Consider the following 9995-nt stretch of genomic DNA (forward strand, 5'->3'; position numbering starts at 1 on the left):
AGAGATTACAACCTTGGAAACACTAACAGGGATTCTATTCAGTCCTACTGTTGTTGTTATTGTAGCTAAATGCCATCAAGTCAGTTCCAACTCGTAGTGACAATGTCTAGGGTTTCTAAGGAGCGACTGGTGAGCTTGAACCACCGACCTTGTGGTTCAAATTGACCTTGCAGTCCAGCACATTAACCCATAGCACTCCACAGTCCTACAGGGTCACTATAAACCAGAATCATCTCAACACTAATGGATTGTCTGTCTTTCAGTTCCCCCACAGGACTAAGTTTCTTGATGCAAAGACGGCCTTGTCCATGGCTGTATTGGTGGTTCCCAATCTCCTAGGAACAGAGGTTTACTAGGACGTGTCCACAGCTCTCAGGAAAATTTAGGGGCAGAAAAACAGAAACTGTGTCTTCTTGTGTTTTTATCAGAGAGGAAAACCTTTCATAGCATACACCTCCTTTCATGCCATACTGGCCAGAACTGGGCTCATCTCCCCATCTGCTTTATCTGCTGCCACACCACATCACCGAAAACTGAGAGGCATACCCACCAACTGAGGAGGCCTCATAATTATGTGGTTGACAATTTGGCAATCGGGGTGTTCTGCGGCTGTCCTTACCACTAGTCTCCAAGTCTTTCTGGATCAGGTTCCCTATTTCTGTCTTCTCTCTCTTTCTCTCGATTATCTGTCTATCTAGCTATCATTGTATCTATCTATCTATCCATCTATCATTATCTCTATCTGTCTGTCCATCCCTCTGTACGTCTAGGTATCTATGTATCTAGCTATCTAGTTATCTAACTATGTATCTATCTCTCTCTCATAGCTGTCAGACTGAGGCTCGCAAAACCTGAAGGCCTGGGCTTTGGGACCTATATAAGCAGATTGCTCTTGTGTGTTCTACCCTTTTCCTTACACTGATCACTAGGATTTGAGCTTGAAGGACAAGGTTAGGGAAGATTTGCATGTGCTCTGGGAAGCTGGTCTGACTTCAGTAAAAAGGTTTTTCTCAGAGTTCCTCCCTGAAACTAGAATTCTGCTTGAACCTGTAGGTCAGACAATCAGTTAATAATCAATGTGCCTTGCCTGACAGAGCATATCTATTCTCTTCAAGGCCATCCATGGGAATCGGAGGCTGTGTCAGGACATTACTTACAGATCTCTGACTAACAGATGACGGCACACAGTGCTTTAAAACAATACAAACATATCATCTCACAGCACTGGAGCTTAAGAGCTGGCACGGGCTCACTGCCTAAACTCAAATATCCACAGGATATCTCGAGGGAGAGTCTGTCTCTGTGCCTTTTCCAGTCTTTGGAAGTTTCCTGAGCTCCCTCCTGCTGTATATTGTGAGTTATGTGATAGTTTACATGGGAGAACATTAGCTTTACATTCATCCTATCATATATCATTTCATTGCCATGGTTACAATCCCCTCCATGCATCCTCAACCAACCAAAGGGTGGGTATACCTTGCAAGCCTGCCCCCCGGTCATCAGCACACAGGCCCTCTCCCTCTCTGGGTCTAGAGTCCCCAGCTGCTCCATCTCTCCATGTCATTGTCTCTGCCGCCATCTCTGGTGTCACTGTTTCTCCTGGTAGGGTCCCACACTCTATTCTTCTCCCTTGATGGTTCCAGGGACCTCCGCTCCTGGACTGAAAAGTCAACCACTCTCCTCTTTCTGCCACAAAACATCTACCTTTACATTTCCAACCCTCACAGTCAGGCCTGATAACAATTATTCACCATTGTACTACAAGGGATCTATCCCCATCTCCTTTCATCAGCCCCACCCAGACAGATTGGATACTACTCAATGGAGATTCTGAACCAATAGATCTGTTTTGGAAGAAGTGCAGCTAGAGTGCTCCTTAGAGGCCAAACTTCATCTCTCATACTTTGGACATAATGTCAGGAGGAGGCACCAGTCGCTGGAGAAGGACATCATGTTTGGTAAGGTGGAGGGTCAGAGAAAAAGAAGAAGACCCCCAACGAGATGGATTGGCCAAGTGGCAGCACTAATGGACTCAAGCGTGGCAACAGTAGTGAGGTTGGCCCAGGATCAGGCAATGTTTTATTCTGCTGTGCATAAGGTAGCGATGGGTCGACTCGATGGCACCTAACAACAACAACAACAACAACTGCGCCCTCTGGATCTCCCTCTTGAAAGCTTGTAAGCCAGTCACTTCTTGCCTTTGTAGCCCCCCAATTTTGGATAGCCAATATCCAAGTTGCCCATCCCTGTCTACTCTGTGTATGAAGGAGGGTGGAAATGATCCTTGCTGTAAAGATTTGTTCCCTCTTTTGAGCTACTGCATCCATAGGTGTAGGTCAAGTTCATCAAATGGTATCAGATTACTCTTTTTTTTTTTCCTGTTCTTTCTTCTCTAGTTGATCTCTGATCATCCAGTCATTGAAGCCAGGTCAAGTGGGTATTATCTTCAAGTATGGATGTTCTTATGCAAATGTCCTCTCTTCTTATCAGCTGGACACTTCACTCTACTCTGTGGCCATGTCACTGACTCTGGGCCCAAGAGTCCCCAGGTCTTGCCACACTGCTGGCCAACCAGGTCTCTACCCGGGTTCACAGGAGTCTATTGAATGTTGTAGGGCTTAGCTCGCAGCTTCATTGCTATTTTTCCATCACTTCCCCTTATCGGTGACGAACATGGTCACCACTCAGAGTGCATGTCTGTTTGTATATTCCCATTGAGTTTTAGTCTTGGGAGGGGGTTTGCTCTGAGAGGACCCGGCCACTTGCCTTGATGTCTCCTGGACGAGCAACTTGCTTTTCTTGTAGTAATCAGTCGGACTGCCGTTATTGTTTTGTATTTTTCCTGTGGGTCTTTCTTTCAGGAAGTATCTTCTGTTCTTCTAGTCACTCCAGGCTGGTCTGCTTTTTCTTTCAAGTGGAAATTTCCCACTTCAGAAGATTCTGGATGCAGTTCAGGCTTCCACCTATGGTCTTATGTAATGCAGAGGCTCCGCAGGAAGCCTCCTTCACTGGGCACACTGTAGCCTCATTTTAGGTATTCCAATCAGTTATAGGCAGAAGATGGATTTCCAAGCTTTCTATGGTGATATTTCTGGCTATTCCTTTCTCTCCCTCTCAAGTGTTTTATTTTATAATGGTATTCCAGGAAACCAAGATTCAAAAACAGCCAAGCATCTTAACATTATTTACCCCCTTTTGCCCATTCCAACCAAGTCTCAATCCCTGTATTCAAGAGCCCTGTTGTTCCAAGGTTATGCATATATAATTATTTACCTCTGTCCCACTTAGCCCATGCAAACCTGCCTAATTTTTTCCCCATCCGCCTTGTTCTTCCATTCCCCTCCCCCTTCTTGTGTATTGCCCTCCTTCCTAGCACCCAAACTATCCTGTGTCTATTCCCTACCCTGTGCTTCACCTTCCCCTCCCTCCTCTTACCCCACCCTGTACATCCCGTTAACCTGCAAAGAGTCCCCCTTTGCCCCCTTTAGATGGGTTCTTTTTCTTAGTCTTTTATAGTAGTGGTCCTATGCAGTATTTCTCCTTTTGTGACTGACTAATTTCACTGAGCATAATGTCCTCAAAGCCAGTAGGATAGCATCTGCCTGTCTCTCTCTTTCTGTCTCCATCTCTCTCTCTCGTCTCCTGCCTCCCTTATATAAAGACCATCATGATGAATTTAAGCATCCCTGGTGGTACAGTGGTTAAAGCACTTGACTGCTAACTGAAAAGTCAGCATTTTGAACCCATCAGCTCCCCTGTGGGAGAAAGATGTGGCAGTTTTCTCCCATAAAGATGACAGCCTTGGAGACTATGGACAGCTCTGCTCAGTTCTATCAAGTCACTATAGAGTTCCCTAGCCAGAATCAACTAAAAAGCAATGGGTTTATGTTCACTTTCTATCCATCCAGGTAACACAGGGCCATCTGTAATGTAATCACATCTGCAAAGTCCCTTTTGCCATATAAGCTAACATAGTTACGGGTACCCGGAATTAGGAGGTGGATTTCTGTAGCGTTCATTCTGCCTATCACTCCAAAAACTACAGATGAATTGATTTCCTTCCTTTGTCCTCAAACCATCTACTCTGGCTTACTCAGAGCCCTAGTGCTGGTATACAAATGGGCACTATCTTCTGGGAAAAGCCATGCATCCATGGCAGGCAGCACTGTGCTTTGGACTCCTGATGGCTGAGGGACGAGATAACTTGTAGGAAGAAGAAATAGCAAAGAACAGATGGAACTAAGGAAATTCAGACTGTAGTTAAAGTAATACACATGGGCACATGCACACATACTCAGTTTGTTATTAATTAATGAAATCATTCATTAAGATCTTTCTTGTTCACGTATTTTAGATTTGCTACTTTCCAATATTGGGGTTCTGGGCTTCTGTGAATTCCAACAGTTAGGATCCAAATGCTTGATACAAGAGCATGTGAGAAAGACAACAAATTCAGGCTAAATTCTCACTCAAAGTCAAATGCATAACTATGCATGTCATTAGATGCATTTGGCTTATTTTAAGTCCTTTTGCTGAGTTCTTATACTTACCTCTTCTCTGAATTTCAACCAAATTTTTCTCTTCTCCTGTCTTTTAATTTATGCATGGTATTTTCGCTGGGGATCTGTTCCTCCTCTCCTAATCCTTTTCTTCTTCATTGAGTACCAGCAAACCTTTCTCACTCTTCATGTCCTCTCCAAGAAGCAATGCCACCACTTTAGGGCCCTAAGTAAAAAGCCAGCATGCCCTCAAAGTCCAAAGTTGTATTCCTGGAGTCATTTTCCTTGTAGTACAACTATGTAATCAGATTGTGCCTTACCAACACTGGTCGGTTTCCAGTGTCTGCATCAACAAACGGAAGGGCTTTCCTTTCCTGTATTTATTAAAGCCACAAAGTAAAACATTGATCCTTTTTGTGTAGTGGTGGTATAGCACTGTAGGATAAGCACTGGACCACAAGGTCAGTTTGAACTGCAAGGTCCGTGGTTCAAACTCACTAGCCACTCCTTGGAAACCCTGTGCAGGGTCATTATGAGTTGGAATTGACTTGATGGCACTTAACAGCAACAACAATCATTTTTGTAGTCAGGATGCTAAAGCCCTCAGGCTCACACATGAATTCCCAGGATACCCTGCACTCACAGAAGCTAGGAAGCCCAGCTCCCTGAGTTTGGTTTCACTCTTGAGTCCATCTTTTGCAAGCTCCTTTTGGACCCTTTGTAGTCAGCCACCAAATACTGAAGAATCTCCAGGAAAGTTCAGTTGACCCCTTGAACAACGAGGAGGTTAGGGGTGCCAACATTGGGCCCAGTCAAAAATCCATGTATGGTCAACTGAACTCATAGAAGCGACCTCTTCCTCCCTGCCTCTGTGCTCCCCTTCCTGGTGATAGAAGCCAGAAACAACAGAGCCACGTGTATCGAGCTCACGCTACAAACTTCTCTGGTCAACTTTTCAAATGAATGATGACATTGAGAGGTGGGTACTTTACTCAGGACACTAGTTGATCTTCCAAATATCAGAAGGAGCCCTGGTGGTGCAGTGGTTAAGCATTCGACTGCTAACTGAAAGATGGGTGGTTCGAACTCACTAAGGGAGAAAGATGAGGCAGACTATTCCCATAAAGATTTACAGCCTCAGAAACCATATGGGGCAGTTCTACTTGGTCCTATAAGTCAGTGTCATTTTTATAAATACCAGAAGAATATGACAATTGAATGGTTGGTTCCCATGTATGTAACATCTGTCCAACACTTCACATGTTTTCCTTCATTTGCTGAAGCATTTCATAGACTGGTAGTTGTTATTAATCTCATGCTATTTTGAAGAAACTGAGGCACAATGAAGTTGGCTAACTTGTCCCCAAATCCTCTACACCTTTTCCGTAGCAAACCTAGAATTTGAATCCAAGAGCCTAACTTCAGAGCACACACTCTTAACCTCAACAGCAAACTGCTGGCTTGAGGGAGTCAGATTTTGTCCCTACTCAACAGATAATGAGCCACCTGGGGACTAAGAGCCCCTGGATAGCACCTTGTCTTTCCTCCTGGATCCTCATCAATTCAGAAATGTCACTTGACAAAGTGATTCCTAAGGCAACGTTTCCCAAAGTACATCCTCCAATTGCCATGTGACATTCTCAAAAATGCAGGTTTTGTGGACAAATCAGTTTGGGAAACTCTGATCACTTTATTGCTTTGTTGGGGAGAAATCACTCAAAACAGCATTTTGCAAGCGCTGCAAACCCAGCAGTAAAGAAACCAATTGAACTTAGTTTAACCCACTATTTCTCGAACTAATTGACTGTGAAATTGTATTTTTTCTCTATCACCTTTTAGCATATATCACAGAACACACTTTGGGAAAATGCTATGCAATAGATTCAGATCCTAGCATACCTCGGTTTCACTTCTGAAGTCTTCCAGAGGCACGTTTCTTCTTTACCTGGCCTGTGTTCATGGGTGCTTCCCTGTGGCCACGTCGCTGACCACAGCCTCTCTGGGACAGTGCTCGTCCTGCATCCACATAGACAGGCTCCTGCTGCTCTGAATCCACAGCAGATGTGACTGTCGGAGTTGGTGCTTTATCAATGGCATGCGAGGCCCTGCACAGTTGGTCCACAGTGGTCCACACGGGTCCATGCCTTAGTCTCCCAGGGCTGCAGTGACAAGAGACTACACAGTGGGCAGCTTTCAAGAACACTGACTTCCTCATAGTTCAAGGGCCTGGAGGCCAATGTGGGGTGTCAACATGGTTGTGCTCTTGGGGTGTCTGATGGCCTCAGAGTTTCTTTGCTTCCCAGAGCTTGTGTGTGTGACCTGTCCGCATGTCTGTCCTTCTCTTTTATAAAATGCCACCTAGAAGAGATTAGGATTAGAACTGCAGAGCCAAGGATGAGAAATGAAAGTAAGATTGTGCACGACTGTTGTTGTTGTTGAGTGCCATCGACTCAGTTCCGATTCGTAACAACTCTCTATAGGATTTCTGAGGAGTGGCTGGTGAGTTTGAACTGCAGACTTTGCATTGCAGCACATTAACCTGCAATACCACACCAGGACACCAGCAAATAAGCACAATTATCCAGTGCTTTTATTTACTTACAAAATCCTTAGGATGAAGAGAATATGGGTCAGCCCGATCTCGGACCAGTATTCCAGGGTGAGATGACCAAGGAACCTACTCTACACATCAGTGAAGGAACAAAGCACCCCAAGGTTTAAAGGGTGTGTTCGCATACTATCCTTTTGGACAATGTAAGCTGGTGTCTATGGTGCGGTCCCAAAAGGTTTATCATTAGTATTATTATTTGTACGGAAAAGCAGCTATTCTTGTGTTTAGTGTTTCCCCCAGCGCTTTCAAAGACCCTAGACCCAGACTCATGAAGCACTGGGCCCGGGTGGGCCCAGACAGGTGCGGCACAGGACACGGCTCTGGTGTGGGCTTCTAGGCTTTGCCTGGTGGCAGGTGAGGGGTGGTAACTGGTCCTGCAGCTGGGGGGGGGGGAACAGCAGTTGGGGTGGGGCACACTCCACCCCATCCTCACACCTCACTCCCTTCCTAGAGCTCTGCTCCCAGGAGTCCTGGGAGCATTGTGGGTTATGTGTTGGGCAGCTTACTGCAAGGTCAGCTGTTCCAAGCCCACCAATGGGAGAAAGACGCAGTCTCTGCAAGGTCAGCTGTTCCAAGCCCACCAATGGGAGAAAGACGCAGTCTCAGAACCCCTAAGGGGCAGTTCTGCTCTGTCCTGCACAGTCTCTACGAGTCCAAATCGGCTGAGCGGTGGGTTGGGGTTAGTTTGGTCTATTCTCGCCACCACGTTCTCAGCCATCCCCATACCACACCTGTTTCTCTGGCCTCCACGTGTGGCTCCAGAATGACCAGAACTGTCCTCTGAAAAGGTTTCACTATGATGACCACACAAGAACCAAATTCTATAACATCCTGTCTCATGGAATGTCACATAGATACTAATGACACATACCTCTAGTATGAAACAGGAGGGGCTTATGAGCTGGAGGGGTCGGGAGAGGGGGACACGGAGAGGGGCAGGATGCACCTCTCCATGCAACCAGAGCAGCTAAGCCAGGGTGGCCTTGTGGTCATTACCCAACCTCAATGACTGACGTCAAAGGAAGAGCATTCCTGCCCCTTCCGGGATCTAAGAGTAGATCTTGCCGGTATGCACTTAGCTACCCATCTACGTACATTACCAGGAATGAGGGGAGGAGGGTTGCTTCCCGAGGGCACATTCTTTCAGTTCAGCTTTAGAGTAGGGTCAGCAATGGGGTCAGGGCAGAAACTGCTTCTGCTGGCTGGTCTCACTGTGTTAATTTAACTGACAACATCTGCAAAGAAAATCCCTCCTCTCCCAGACCAGGTCACATTCACTGGGGAAAGGGCTAGAAGTTTAGCACCTCTGTTGTTGTTGTTGTTGTTAGTTCTAACTCAGCAACCCCGTGCACCGCAATAAAATACTGTGGGTCCTGCGTCATAGTCACAAGCATTGCTGTGTTTCAGTCCATTGTTGTAGCCACTGTGTCTACCTTGTTGCAGGGCTGGGCCGGGGGTGGGGGTGGGGGTGGAGCTCCCTCTTTTTTTGCAGACCTTCCACTTTACCAAGTGTGATCTCCTTCTCCAGGGACTGGTCCTTCTTAATAACATGTCCAAAGTACAGTGAGACAAACCATTACCATCCTAACCTCTAAGGAGCATTCTGACTGTACTTATTTTTAGGGGACACATACAATCCACACTAATCTCCAAATTTCCCTTCAATCTCTGTGAAAGGAGCCTCTGTCTGGGTCTGGTGGACTTCTGATCCCCAATGGGAGGAGAGGAGAGACACAGAGCGTGAGTTGGGAAGTATCAGCAGCTGAGAGCCATCTATTGCAGCTCCAGATGAGCTCAGGTGAACTCAGGGACTGTGGGCTGGAGACTGTCCTACAGCAGGCTGGGGAGGAACCGGCCTGACATATACTGCTAGTGGGGCAGGAGGAGGGAGGATGCCTCAGGGGGAGAAAATGGCAAGGAACTAGCAGAACTACATCCGTGCGTGCTGCCATTTGACACAGACTTTCTACTCTAGGAATTTGCTCTGAAGATATACCTCCATGAGTACAAAGCAACCTACCTAAGAACCGTCTTTTCATGATTGGGGCATTGTGTATAATAGAAAACATGGAAAACCTAAGAATCGTCTTTTCATGATTGGGGCATTGTGTATAATAGAAAACACAGAGAATGAGGAGGCTCATCTATGGGGAACTGATTGGCTAGCACTAACACGCTCATAACAGAGCTCCACAAAAGGAAACAAGGAAGCTTCCTATGAACTGATACAGTGTGACTGGCAAGATATATTTTAAATAAAAAAGCAAAGTACAAAAGAGTGCCCATAGCATGCTACTCTTTCTGTAAGAAAAAAGGGAAACATTTTAACAGTGTATGCTTTTGTTCATTTTGGTAAAAACAAACAGAGAAAGAATGCATCATCAGCTATAAAAGCGTATACCTGTGGAGGTTGATGAAGAGGGACTGGGGACACAGCTGGGGAATGAGAATTCTCTAAGTCTATCATGTTATGTGAGCCTGACTTTTAATTTATGCATATGTTTGCATATAAAAAAAAATAAACTATGGAAAAAGCAAACTGAAATTATATACAAGTTAAAAAGAATGAACCTAAGTATGCATCAAATATGTACCCACACGGACAAAAGAAGGAATTGAAGACACTTCTTTCTGAGTGCGGTTCTCTGGCTGCATATTCTTCTTGTTGTTGTCAGGTGTCATTGAGTTGGTTCCGACTCATAGTGACTCCATATATAACAGAAGGAAACACTGCCCAGTCCTGGAGCACCCTCACAATCAATCACTGCTCATTGTTACAACCACTGTGTACCAAGGCTATATTTTTAACACAAAAATAGTTGCCAAAAAAGAAAATCTTGAATTTAACTTGTTAGGAAACTGATACCAACTTGATCGGAGCAGGT

This window comes from Chrysochloris asiatica, unplaced genomic scaffold (genome assembly GCF_000296735.1).
Source record: "Chrysochloris asiatica unplaced genomic scaffold, ChrAsi1.0 scaffold00021, whole genome shotgun sequence".
Lineage (NCBI taxonomy): Eukaryota > Metazoa > Chordata > Mammalia > Afrosoricida > Chrysochloridae > Chrysochloris > Chrysochloris asiatica.